Here is a 13486-nt window from a genome sequence, read left to right on the forward strand (position 1 = left end):
TTTCTGAAGCTCAGATTGTCACCCTGCCTCCCTAAGTCTTCCCCAGAAGCCTCAGTAGGAGCCCCAGGGGGGACAGCCCGTTATTTTTCTGTCCTGGGAACAGGCTGACCCACTGCCTGGTCTCTGGCCCGCAGGAGGGGGGAAGAGCGCTAACTACAACAGGGGGCCTCGGCCAGTCTGGCGGATGCACCCGCGTCCCCGGGCTGGCCGGACCCCGACTCCGAGACACTAACCTGGTGCGACCCAGCGCCCCTGGGTGCTCCTGTTTCCGTAGCTTAGCTCCCGAGATGGGCGAGATGGCAGTGGGTAGGCTGTCCACCCGCCGTCCTGAAACCCCATCCAGTCAGCTCCGGACTTTAAAACTGTATTTTCTTTTTCATGATATTGTTAAAGCAGCAAGAAAACATTAAAAAAAAAAAAAAAAAAAAAAGCCCTCCAGCATGCCTGTGTTTGTCTCTGCCCTTTGAGGGGCTTGCTTCAGGGTGGGGGGACTGTCAGGAGTTCTGGGGCTGCCGGTGCAGCTTCCCTCAGACCCTGGGGGCCGTCCCCTCCCCTGTGGCACTGCAAACACGGGAGCCCCTTGAAAGGACAGGTCTCCTGAGCCCCCTGCCTGGTGGCCCTCCGGGCTCTGGAGCCCTGGTACCCCTGGTACTGTTGGCCAGCTGGGGGCCTTGGTCACTGAGCCTCTGCGCACCTCCTCCTCGTCCCGCTCTTTCTCGAATCTGGTGCGCACCCTGTAACAGGAGCTGCTTGTTGGGGTGAGGGGCCGTGTTCTCCTGGGTCTCCCAGGACCCTGGGCCTCCCACTTAGCTCCCCTCCCCCTTCCTTCTGGAGAGCCCCACCCCCACCCCCTGGGTGGCATGCTCTCCCTTCAGTCCTGCTGCTCAGGGAGATAGAATCTCCTGTCACCGTTTCCCAGATCAAGAAATGTGCTTTGACAGGCCGCACGGCTGCATCTCCAAAGTCACCGATTAACCAGAGTTGGAATCAGAACATCATTGATCCACAGCCCCTGCCCCTCACCACCCCCCCAAAGCTTCACGGCCTTGGGTGCCCACTGCCCCCTGGCTACCTCACCCCCTTGCTCTCCTCGGCCAGGGCTGCTCTGAGGAGGGAACATGGCCTGGGCAGGCCCTGCTCCTGTCCTGAAACGCGGGAACCCCCCAGGACCCCAGGGTGGGGGAGTTCTGGCGGAAGCCCTGCCCTTCTCCCCCAGGCACCTCCTCTCCCAGGGAAGCGGTCAGAGGCATAATTAAGTGTCGCCCAGGTCCCTCCAACCAGACAGTCTCATTAGAGCTGATGAAGGATGTGGCCAGGCGGAGCTAGGAGACAGACGGTGCCCGGGTGCAGTGGCCCCCAGGGAAGGAGAGTGACAGGGAGCAGGGCTGGGGCACACAAGGACAGCCCAGCCCAGGTGATGGGGCTGGTGTTGGAGGGAGGCACTTCAGGCGAGGCCCAGGAAGGTACCCCCGAGGGCCGTGAATGGGGCTGTCCCTCCGGACGGTGTGAATCCAGGGGAAAAGCCACCTCACCCACAGGGACTGGCCCAGGATTTTTCTAAGTTGGTGAATTACAGTTACACCAGTGGGAGAATCCAGGGTTCTCAGCCCAGTGTCTGTATTGACCACGATGGGAAGCCACCACCAGGGACCCGTGGGGAGACCCGGAGGCCGCTCGCATAGAGCTCCACCTGTGGTTTGCCCAGTTCCACCAGGTGGCCTCGGGGCCAGTTACTTTCCCTCTCTGAGCGGCTTTGGTTTCTCCACCTTCAGAATTAGGTGCTGTCCAGTGGTCTTCAGTTTTTTGTTTGCTTGTATCAGGGATTGACCCCAGGGGCGCTTCACCACAGAGCCTCCTCCCTAGCCCTTTTTCATTTTGAGACCGGGTCTTGCTAAGTTGCAGAGGCCAGCCTTGAACTTGCAATCTTCCTGCCTCATCCTGAGTTGCTGGGATGACAGGTGGGTGCTGCCGCTCGCCCCTGGCTGTTCACGGCTTATGACAGGAGCTTCTCCTGCGCTGAGGCCAGGTGTTGAGCTCTGTACACCAAGCCGGTGTTCCCTGGGTGGGTGGGCTTGGGGTCCTCCCTCTTCCCTCCCCATGCCCTTGGTCCTGAGACGCACCCGACATAGCAGACACTGAGCGTCTCAGCTTAAAGGTGTTCTGTGGGGGCCCTTCTTCCTGGACAACTCAAAGCAGGACCAGCAGCTAATTCCGGGTGACCATGGAGAGATTTTAATTCAGCTCTCAGCCAACATTTCCCCAAACCTGAGGGGACCCAAAGCCGCTGGCCCATTGAGGAAGCTGCCTGCCCCGCCCAGGCCCACCTCCTCCATCCCCACCCCCTGCTCCTGCTCTTGCACCTCCTGTTTGGTTCTGTGAGCGCGATGGCCGCTGTGTGTGTTCACAGTCGCGACTGCCGCGTGCGAGGTGCTGGTCTCCGCACAGGCCCCATTTAAAGCTCCTCACTACTCAGTGAGGTCCACTGTCAGCCCTGATTCACGGGCGGGGCCGCTCAAGGACAAGGAACTGGGGCACCCCAGGGGCTGGTCAATGGAGTGTCCAGGTGCAGCCCCGGCCTGGCCTCCAGTGCCCTTCCTCAGGATCACTAGTCCTCCCAGCCTGACCACCTCCCCTCTGGGACGTGGAGTGACCAGGTGGGGCCAGTGCCTGGGGGGGCCTCGAAGGACAGAGGCCCAGCTGCAGCACTCGGGGGAGACCCACCTCCCTCCTGGCTGCTGGCCCTGCCCTTGACAAGTTCACCTCCGTCTCTGTCACGCAGGACCAGAGCTGCCATCAAGGCTGTCCCACATGGGGTTCACCTTTGACCCTATTGTCACCCTACCCAAGCCACCCCTCCTCTCCACCAAGGCTGTGACACGTTCCCAGGGGAGCACGGATGGCAGACATCTGAGGAATTCTTCAGCTCCTGCCCGTGGTTTAGAGATGGGGAGAACCAGGGCCCCCAGGCAGGGCCAGGTGGAGATGGCTGGCATCTTGGGCCAGGCCTGGCAGGGAGGGCTAGCTGTGGGGGTGGACCATGGGCCCAGGGACGAGGTGGCTGGGAGATGCCAGGACAAGATGGAGCGGCCGGGCTCAGGTGTTTGCCACACTCCCGGCCTCCTGGGCTGCCCCTGAGCCTGGACCCTTGCTGGACAGCCTTTCCACCCGTGGGCAGGCCCCTCACCTGAGCCGTTAACCTGGGCGCAATGCACTCCTGGGTCCCGAGGCCCCATTGGAGATGCGGGAAAGAAAGTTAGGAATAAAAATGGAAGGCTTCCCTCCCCCTCCCCCTCTGCAGTCTTCTGCAGGCCCGTGGCTCCCGGCCAGCCGCCAGATGGGAGAGAAGGTCTGGGAGGAGGGAGCAGCGTTCCCAGGCAGATGGATGTCAGTGGTTTGGCCTTGGAACCTGTTGCCCCCACCCCGAGGCCAGGCTTGTTCTTCCAAAGGGAGACGCCCAGGAGTGGCCTCAGGAGCCCAGGTGGCCGCCTTCCCCGCAGGAATCCAACCCCAGTGACCCTTGGCACGTGGAAAAATATCTACCGAGGCCACGGGGACCGACTGCATTTTATTTCCCTTCTGTGCCCTCTTTTGTTCCAGAAAGTTCTGGAGGCGGTCTACAGAGATCATCAACTACAATAGGACAAAAATAGATGAGAGCGAGAGCAAGGCAGGAACCATCGGTGCCACCCACCGGGGGCGGGGCCGCGGAAGCCTCTCAGGTGGGCCACCGCGGTTCTCAGAGGCAGGCTGCACGCGGGGCTCTGAGCTTCCTGTTGGTCAAAGCAAAGAGGGCAACTAGCCAGCTTCAAGACTCACAAGGTCACGATGAACCCAGAAGCAGATGGACGCTTCCTAACACGAAGGTCTAAAAGCAATCCGTGAGGCCTGGGGAGGGCCAAGGTCACATTCCAGGCCAAGGTCTCAGCCCTGGTCTCCTAATAGAGAGCAGCAGGCTGAATGTTTACATTGTCAACATCTTAACCATCCCCCTGGAGGTGGGGACTTCAGGAGGTCATGGAGGTCATGAGTGTGGAGCCCTTGGGAATAGAATTAGTATCCTTGGAAAAGAGGCCCCAGGCCACGCCACGCCTGTAATCCCAGTGACTCTGGAGGCTGAGGCAGGAGGATCCAAAATTCAGGCCAGGCTAGAAAACTGAGTGAGACCCCATCTCAAAATAAAAGTGGACTGGGGATGTAGCTCAGGGGTGTAGTGGTAGAGGCTGGCCTTAAACTTGGGATCCTCCTGCTTCAGCCTCCCCACTTGCTAGGATTAGAGGTGTACACCATCATGCTAGGCCAAGTCACATTTTTTTTATTCAAAGCATGAAAAAGATTTGTGGAGTCCCGTGAGGGAAAGGATATACCCTTACCTTATAAATCACCTGCATGACTGAGAAAATCGGCACCTTTTTTTCACTAACAGAGGGCTACTGTGTGGGTACACTTGAGGAGTGGCTGCATAGGGAAAGCTTTCTTTCTTTTTTGGGGGGGGTGGGTACAGGGATTGAGCCCAGAGGTGCTTTACCCCTGAGCCACATCCCCAACCCTCTTTATTTTAAGACAAGGTCTCCCTAAGTTGCTTAGGACCTCACTAAATTGCTTGAACTTGCAATCCTCCTGCCTCAGCCTCCTGAGTCCCTGGGATTACAAGCATGTGCCACGGAACCCGGCTGCATAGGACCACCTTTCTAATTCCACATCCTAAAATCAAAGGAAGGAAGTCATTGAAGTGCTTTTTTTTGTGGTGCTGGGAATTGAACCCGGGGTCTTCTGCATGCAAGGCAAGCGCTCTACCAACTGAGCTACATCCCAGCCCGGAAGGAAGGCAATGAGAAGACAGCCGCCCAAGGCCTGCCCTCTGTCCTCTCCTGGCTGACCAGAAAGGCCGCCCTGAGCAATAGCACTTCCTCCCCTTCCCTTTTTCTTCCTCCTTTCTTCCTTACTTCCTCCCTCCTCCTCGCCTGCCCCCTTCTATACTGAGGATTGAGCCCAGGTCCTGCACATGCTAACCACGTCTCTACCACTGAACCACATCCACCCCACCCCACATATTCCACCCCACTATTTTTTTTATTGATTTGTTTGTTTGTTATTTATTTACAGTGGGGACACCCCCAGCTACACCCCCCCCCAGTCCTTTCCTTACTTTGTTCTTTTACCTTTTTCTGGTGGTGCTGGGGATGGAACCCTGGGCCTTGTGCATGCAAGGCAAGCGCTCTACCATCTGAGCTGTATCCCCAGCCCCTTTCCTTAATTTTTGAGACAGGGTCTTGCTAAATTCCCTGGGGCCAGCCTTGAATTTGTAATCCTCCTGCCTCAGCCTCAGGAGTGGCTGGGATTAATTAGTGTTTCTTACAACCAGGTTCCTCCCTGGCTCTCAGGCAAATGAGAGCTGACTGTAGAAAGCTGAGGGTTGTATTTTCTGAAAACCAAAAAATATCTGTAGTGCTGGCTCATTTATTTGTCAAATAAGTGTCAAACACCTCCCGTATGCCAAGCACTCTGGAAGATGCTGGGGTTATAGATAAGCTAGATACAATCCCAGGTTGGCAGTATGACTTGGGTGGGTTCCTTCCACCATGAAAATTGTTAAAATGCTACGTTACTTTGGTTTACATATATTCTCTTGGGATTCCTCCTCACCCCACACACACACTGGGAATTGAACTCAGGGACTCTGAGCCACATCCCCAGCCTTTTTTTTTTTTTCCGAGACAGGGTCTTGCTAAGTTGCTGAGGCTGACCTCAAACTTGAGATCCTCCTGCCTCAGCCTCTGGAGTTGCTGGGCTCACAGCATGCGCCAACATGCCCAGCTCTTGGTTTTAAAAGAAATCAGGACGTGCTGATGGGGCCCTAACTGTGCTGAAGGCCCTGGCCCTGTGCTGCCAGCCTGGTGGAGAAGCCACCCAGCTGGGCCCAACCTCCACGGCTTGGGGCGCAGGGTGAGAACAGACGCCAACGAGCCAGAGATGAGCCAAAGCTTGGCCTGGGCTGCTGAAGGCTCTGGAGAAAAGGCCCCCTAGGTGCTGGGGCCGAGGAGAATCCGGGTCTCATCTCAGATGGGGTGACGGGGCCTGGAGACTCCCTAAGGAAGAGGCGTTAAAACCGACCAGAAGCGTGTCCACAGCTTGGTCTCACCTCCGCCAGAAGCCTCCCCTCCTTGCCCATGTTGGAACCCAGTGGTCCTGCAGTGACCCTACAAATGCGTTGCCCAGGACAAGCTCTTGGGAAGTCAAGGACACACCTGCTTTTCACTTTAGCATCTGGGTGTCATGAAAATTCCTAGAAAGGAAGACTGAGGGGGCCATGATTTGGGGGAATTGGAATTTGGTCTCCGATGTAGGGAAGCTGTATTAGTCGGCTTCCTGTCACTATTAACAAATACCTGAGGTAATCAACTTAAGAAGAGAAAAGGTTTGTTCTAGCTCGCAGTCTTGGAGGCTTCCCTCCATGGCTGTGGCCCCATTGATTTTGGGCCTGTGGTGAAGCAGCAGACCATGGAGGGAGCAACCGCCAGGAACTGAGAGAGAAGGAGAGAGACAGACAGAAAGAGGAAGGGGAGGGGCCTGGGTCCCATTCTTCCCTTCAAGGACGTACCCCAGTGACCTAAATCCTACCACTAGGCCTCTCCTTTTAAGGGCTCCCCTACCTCCCAGTAGCATCACTCTGGGGGGACAAAGTCTTTAACACAGGCGCCTTTGGGGGACATTACATAAAATACAGGAGGAGCCATTTCAAGTCGTTCAGCTGTTGGCACCTGAACTTTTGTGTCAAAGCCGGAACCTTCATGGGATGGTGGCAGGAGGTGGGGCCTTTGGAGGTGATTAAGTTAGATGAGGTCACGAGGCCGGGGACTGCAGGCTGGGGAGAGCGCCTCCCGGGCACTGAGCCTGCCAGCCCTGAATTCCCAGAAACCCGTGTCTGCTCTTCAGATGACTGTTCTGTCACAGCGGCCCCGGCTGACGGTGACGTCGGGTGGCCGCCTGCTGGAGGAAACGCAGCCGGATGTGGAGCTGTTGACCGAGAGATGGAACCCAAGGCCCAGCTAGGAACTGAGGCCCTGGCTGGAGCGGAGGTCAGGACGGGCGGGCTCAGGGTGCACCGCGTCTCCCTCGGGCACCCAGGTCCAGGCTGGGAGAAGGGGGCCACCCTCTGCCACTGGCTCCTGCCGCCCACATCCCTGGGCTTTGTGAACAAAACGGGCACAATTGACTCCCTGTCAACAGTCAGGCCTGGGGCGTTTTTCCATCTGGGCTCTGTCTGCCTCGTGACCCGAGAATTGTCCACAGATGCAGGCTGGAGGGCAGTCCCGGGATGGAATGGAGTTTTTCCTCCAGACCCCATTGACCAAAGGCAGATCCAGCGTGTGACCTTGGGCTCACAGTCCGCCGAGCCGGGCTTACCAGGCCAGGCCTGGGAGGACAGTTCTGTCACTGTCCTGGTCACAGCCAGAGAGTGGGTCCCTGTTGATAGGTCACCCTCCACCAGATGAGGTGGTCCACCCACAGGCGGAACGTGAGCCCAGCTGCTGGGTTAGGGCTCTGTTAATAATCATGGTCTGCCTTGCCCTTCTAGGTTTTTCTTTCCTTCTATGTTATTTATTTATTTAGGTACTGGGGATTTGGCTGCTTTACCACTGAGACACATCCCTGGCCATTTTAGTTGCTAAGGGCCTGGGAAAGTTGCTGAGGCTGGCCTGGAACTTGCTATCCTCCTGCCTCAGCCTCCTGAGTCGCTAGGACAGCAGGTGTGCACCTCAGCACCTGGAGACCTTCTACATTTTTTTTTTTGTGTGTGTGTGTTTTATAAAGGACAGAATGGTTTCTCGGAGCCCAAGGGCAGGGGAACTTCTTTCCCTGGCTGCTTGGCAGCTGCTGGAATCTGACTGAGGGTCTGCTGGATGCAGAGGGTTCTCTGGAGAGCAACCCCAGGACTCTGCAGGCCTAGGGTTCTCTCTCAGAAGCAAATTTACCGACCTCACAAAGCAGGTCTCTTGGTGACTCCCCAAGGCCTGAAGCTGCAGCCCTTCCCATCTGGAGACCCAGCCTCAACCCTAGCCTCTGCATCCTAAATGCAAGCAAGTGCAATCCGGGCTCAGCCCTTGAGGTCGCTCTTCCTGTCCCTGGCTTTGTCCCATCTCCTCCAGAGCCTTCCCTGGAGGCCCACGTGGGAGCTAAGTGGTCCTGTGACAGCCCCTCCAGTGCCTCTGTCCCCGCATGGCCCCACTGAACCCCCAGTGCGTTGTTGGTCAAGTGCCCTCTGCCTGGTCTCCTCACTGCTGCTAGGACAAATGACCACGAATGCAGGGGCACCACATGACACAGGGTATGGCAGTCTTGAAGCCAGAAGGTCCACATGACTCTCTGGGCTAAAATCAAGTTGTGGGCAAGGCCGCCTCTGTCTTTGGGGGGGGGCCTCCCAGCTTCTGGAAATCTCCTGCCCGTCTTGGCTCGGGGTGTCTTCAGGTCCAGCTGAGGAGAGCCCTCACCTCACCCAGGGGCTGGGGTGCAGCGCAGAGGGGGAGGGCTTGCCTCGCAGGTGCCAGGCCTGGGGGCCATCCACACACACAAAACAACTGACCTCTCTCTGCCCCCCCCCCACCTCCCCACCGCCCTCTTGAAGGGCCCCAGTGATGATGTTGGGCTACCGAGATCATCCAGGATGCGCTGTCCAGGGCAAGTCCTTTAGTGAGTTGCCTCTGTGAAGTCCCCTTTGCCACATGTGGTGACGTATTCACAGCTTCTGGGGTTGGGATGCAGCCCCCTGATTCCGCTGACCACACTCTCGTAGGCAATTGCCAGTCTTGCTCATTCTGGATCTTTGGAGTGAGTAGAAGGTGGAGGTGTTCTTCAGTGAGTGCGTGAGTGAGTGATGGATGGAGAGCTCCCCACAGGGTCAGTGGGCCAGAGCCAGCTCAGGATAGCCTGAAGGAGGGGCTGTGGCCACATAGGAAGAGATCAGAGTGCAACCTGAGCTGGCCCCATCTGTCACGGCTGCCAACTCAGGTTTGGGGACGGTTAGGCCTGCTGCCTTCTCTAACTGTGGTCACAGGGCTCCTTCTCTGCAAAGCATGGGGGACCGTGGGTGAAGCTGGGGCCTGGGGAGTTTCCCCTCTGAGTCCAAGGAGGCTTTGACCAGTTTGCTCAGCCTGGAGGGGCCCTGGACACGGAATGGAGGAGGGGAGGGTGATCTTAAAACCACACTGAGCCAGGTATGGTGGTGCACACTGGTAATCCCAGTGGTTCTGGAGGCTGAGGCAGGAGGATCTCAAGTTTGAGGCCAGCCTTCGCAACTTAGTGAGGCCCGAAGCAAATCAGCAAGACCCTGTTTTAAGATAAAAAAAATAAAATAAAATAAAAAGGGCTGGGGGTGGGGGCTCAGTGGTAAAGCACCCCTGGATTCAATCCCCAGAACACCCCCCTAAAACAAACAAACAAAGCCCACACTGAGAAGTGCAGGAAGAAAGCTGTGAGGTCTCCCTTTCGGGCCAGGGCAGAATCCCTGAGCCCTAAATGTCCCATCTCCTTGATTCTTAGTCCAAAATATGCAGTCTCACTCAGAGGCCCGCAGAAGCTAGATCACTGCCCAGAGATCTTGCCTCACCTGCCCAGGGGAGCAGGGCCCTTCCCCAGGCTGCAGCACGGGAGCTGAGAGGGGCGGGGCTTGGGGTCACCCAGATCTGAGCTTGGGTCTTTGGAAGCTGGGTGCTGGTCCCAGATCTGACTGACTCAGACACTCTGGCCCCTGGGCCACCCTGCCCTGTTCTTCAAGTGGCTATTGTGAGCTCAACAGCTGTCCCTGCCAAGTGGCATCTTTGGGGCACAAAGAATAGTGGAGAGAGCAGGGCACACTGGGCCATTGTTCCTGGAGCTCAGCAGCAGCAGCTGTGGTCACCGGAGGCTCCTGCTGACCTCCGTCTCCTCGCATCTCTAGGTCTCTCCCGCTGCCAGACCCTCCTGGCTGAAGCTTGCTGCTGCCCCTCCAACTGCAACTGGACAGGGGACCGCAGCCTCCACAGCTCCTCTCATCAGGGACTCTCAGGAATAATGACCTTGGTCCTAAGAGGAGGGCACCTGGGTCCTGGAGCATCAGGCACATGCGTCCTCTTATCTGGGCCTGGGCAGGGGAGGACAGCAGACAAGTCCCAGGTCTCAAGGACAACTCTGATCACACCACTGTCCTGGGCCAGGCCCCCAGGGGTGCCTATCCCCAGACCTCCCAAGTGGGTGGCACCTATTGGTTCCATTTTACTGATGTGGAATCTGGGCCCCAGAGAGGCCGCCAAATGCCTGGCCCAAGGTTACAGGCTGGTGGCTGAGCCCAGATGAGCTGTGACTGCCCCTGCCAGTCTGCACCTCCCCGGCACTTGGGGTGTTTGCGTGGGGATCAAGGCAGGAGCACAGGATCAAGGGGAGGAGGGTGAGGCCCATGTGCCCCCCAAGGCACCAGCTATGATGGATTCAAAGCCAGGGGTGGGGGTGTGGGGCACACTGACCCGGCAGGCCCTGGAGCTAGAGAATTCCACAGCTCCCAGCCCCAGCCCCCTGCTTTCCAGGGCCGTGCATTCATAAAGGGAAAGGAAGAGCGTGCTGATGATTCAGGGAATTTGCAGCCAGCGCTAAATGAGAGACTCATAATGACAGTGATTAAAAATTAATGCCAGTGTTTGTGCAGTGATTCGGGTGTCCACTCTGCACCCATGAATTAATTAATAAATGACAATGTAAGCACTCAGCCTAAGCTGCAGGGCACAGAAGCTGGATGGGGGAGCTCCAGAGGGGACATCCCCAGGCCGGGGCACCTGGCCCCTCCTCAAGGGCATCACTGGGAATTGTCTGGCCTGAGGACCACTTCCTGTTTGTGCACAGTGGGGTGCTCAGCCATCTCGGTAGCTGTGAAATAGTCTAAGGGGGCAGGGCAGTCCCCCCCTGGTCTCAGTGATATATCTCTGTCACCCAAGTCCTCCAGCGTCTATTTGTTCATCTGTAGATGGGGTGAGGCCTCCTGAAATTAAATTTCCAAGTAGGAAGTTGTGTTAATTTCCTGTGGCTGCTGTAACAAATGACCCCAAACTGGGGGGCTTAAAACAACAAAATTTTAGGCTGGGTGCAGTGGGGTACGCCTCTAGCCCCAGCTAATTGGGAGGCTGAGAGGCAGGAGGATGGCAAGTTTGGGGCCAGACTTGATAGCTTAGCAAGACTCTGTCTGAGAAAAATAGAATCATAATAAAAGGGGCCGAGACGCTAGCTCAGTGGTAAAGCACCGCTGGGTTCAATCCCCTGGACCTCAAAGGAATCCAAGCCCAGAGGTGTATTTCTCTCACACTCTGGAGGCCAGAACTCCCAAATCAGGGTGCCACAAGAAAAGAACAACAGGTGCCGCAGGGCTGGCTCCCTGTGAAGGAGCCTCCGACCCTGTTCCTGTCTCTCCAGCACGTGGGGTGGCGCCAGGCAAGCCTTGGCTCTCTGGGGCCGGTGGACGGCCCCAGTCTCCTCTGTCTTCACGTCGTCCAATCAGTGTCTCTTCAGAATTGGTGTCTCAAGTGTCCCTCTCTCTCTCACACGTCACCCGTTACCTAGTTTAGAGCTCGCCCTCTTCCAGGATGATCTTGTTTGGAGATGCTTAACTCAATGGCACCTGTGAGGACTCTAGACAAGATCCCATTCGCAGGAACCAGGGGCTACTTAGGATTGAGATGTTTTTTGGGCAAACAGTTCAATTCACTACAGAAGGGATTTGCTTGATTGATTGATTGTGCTGGGGACTGAACTCAGGGGTGCGTTACGACTGAGCTACAGCCACAGACCTTCTTGTTTGCGTATTTTTTCCTTAATTTTGAGATCGGATCTAAGTTGCCAAGGCTGGCCTCAAACTTGTGATCCTTCTGCCTCAGCCTCCTGAGTAGCTGGGATTGTAAGCGTGTGCTACTGCACCCAGCCAGAAGGCAAACTCCACGAACACAAGGTGCCCTCATTCTTGTGCCCAGTTAAAAAAGAATCACTGGGAGAGTGAACCCAGCTAAGTGGGATCCACCTCGTGCCTTCTGCTGGCCAGGACAGGGGGTGCAGGGAGCCCAGGTGAAGGAGGAAAGCTAGGGGGCTCTGGTTCCTGCTCATCTCCAGCTAAGACTGCTTTCAGACCAGAGTATCAGAAATAACCTCAAACCATATCTCCAGGGCTCAGATGTTAATTTCTTTTTTTTTACTCTTTATTTTAATTTGTATTATATTTTATTTGTTATAAGTTTCATGATCTAATCTTTTCATTTTTATTGGTGCATTATAATCATACATAATAGTGGGATTCACTGTTGTGTATTCACACGTGTACACAGCACAGAATATAATTGGGTCAGTATTATTCCATAGTATCTCCCCTGCCTTTTTTTTTTTTTAATATTAGTTGTTGATGGACCTTTACTTATTTAGGTGTGGTGCTGAGAATCGAACCCAGGGCCTCACACGTGCTAGGTAAGTGCTCCACCACTGAGCCACGACCAGCCCCCAGTCCTTTTTATTTTGAGACATGGTCTAACCAAGTTGTCCAGGCTGGCCTCAAATATGCAATCCTCCTGCCTCAGCTTCCCAAGTAGCTGAGATGACAGGCGTGCCATACTGCCTGGCCTTTTTTTTAAGCCATGCCCCAAGCTGCCTGGCCACCACCTTTCCCTTGGTCTGTTGAGTGTGTTCTCAGAGCTCTGTGCCCCCTTCTTGTCAGAGCCTCGGGGGGCTGGACGGAGCCTCCACACCACCCTCCCAGACCCGCTGAGGCCCTGGCTGCCGCCCCTTCCTCCCTCTGCTGAGGCCGCTTTCCGCCCCGTTGTCTGACTGTGTGGCTCCTTGTGGTGTCCACGCTGGACGGAGCCACCTGAGGCTGGACACACCAGCCTCCAGGACAGAGATGTGCAGGGATGCGGGTGGAAGGCCCCCTCAGGAGACCTGGATTCCAGCTGTCATTCCGTGTGCCCTTGGCCTCCCCTGAACTGCCTGTCCTGCCAGGCTGCCGTGAGCCTCTTGTGGGCTCCTGTTGACAGGTAACGTCCTCTCAGGGTCCCATCAATGCACAGAATGGGGCCAAGAGAAGCCAAGGCTTCCATCCTGGGCCCTCTCATCCCGACCCTCAACCTCTCACCAGCTGTCGTCCAGGGTGGCCCCAGCGCATGGAAACCCTGGGATCACGTCCCGCCCCTCCCAGCCCGCCTGGGCTCCAGGTGTCCCTCTCTCCTGCAGTGTTCTCAGGAACAACAAACCAGGTGGGACAGCCTCGGAGGGAGCAGCAGGCTGGCTCCTGTCTCACAGCGCCAGGCTGCAGGGCGTGCCCACCTCTCCCGCTAGGCTTCTGGTCCATGGGCATCCAAGGCCAGTGTGGCTCTGGAAAGGGTCGTTCTAGGAGAGGCCAGGCCCATGCAGGGCTGTAGCAGGGGGAGGGGAAGCCTGTCTAATTAGAGCCTCAAATGCTCCTTTGAAAGCGTTTTTCAGATGTCCC

The 13486-nt window shown here is 56.6% G+C and overlaps 1 non-coding gene across 1 annotated transcript; it reads right to left on the reverse strand.

Moving 5' to 3' along the window:
* Positions 1-4739: 4739 nt before the first annotated feature.
* Positions 4740-4812, reverse strand: Trnaa-ugc (transfer RNA alanine (anticodon UGC)). The gene has a single exon. It is a non-coding gene; the product is annotated as a tRNA-Ala (tRNA).
* Between the last annotated feature and the right edge of the window lie 8674 nt (positions 4813-13486).

Source organism: Ictidomys tridecemlineatus, chromosome 3, assembly GCF_052094955.1.
Source record: "Ictidomys tridecemlineatus isolate mIctTri1 chromosome 3, mIctTri1.hap1, whole genome shotgun sequence".
NCBI lineage: Eukaryota > Metazoa > Chordata > Mammalia > Rodentia > Sciuridae > Ictidomys > Ictidomys tridecemlineatus.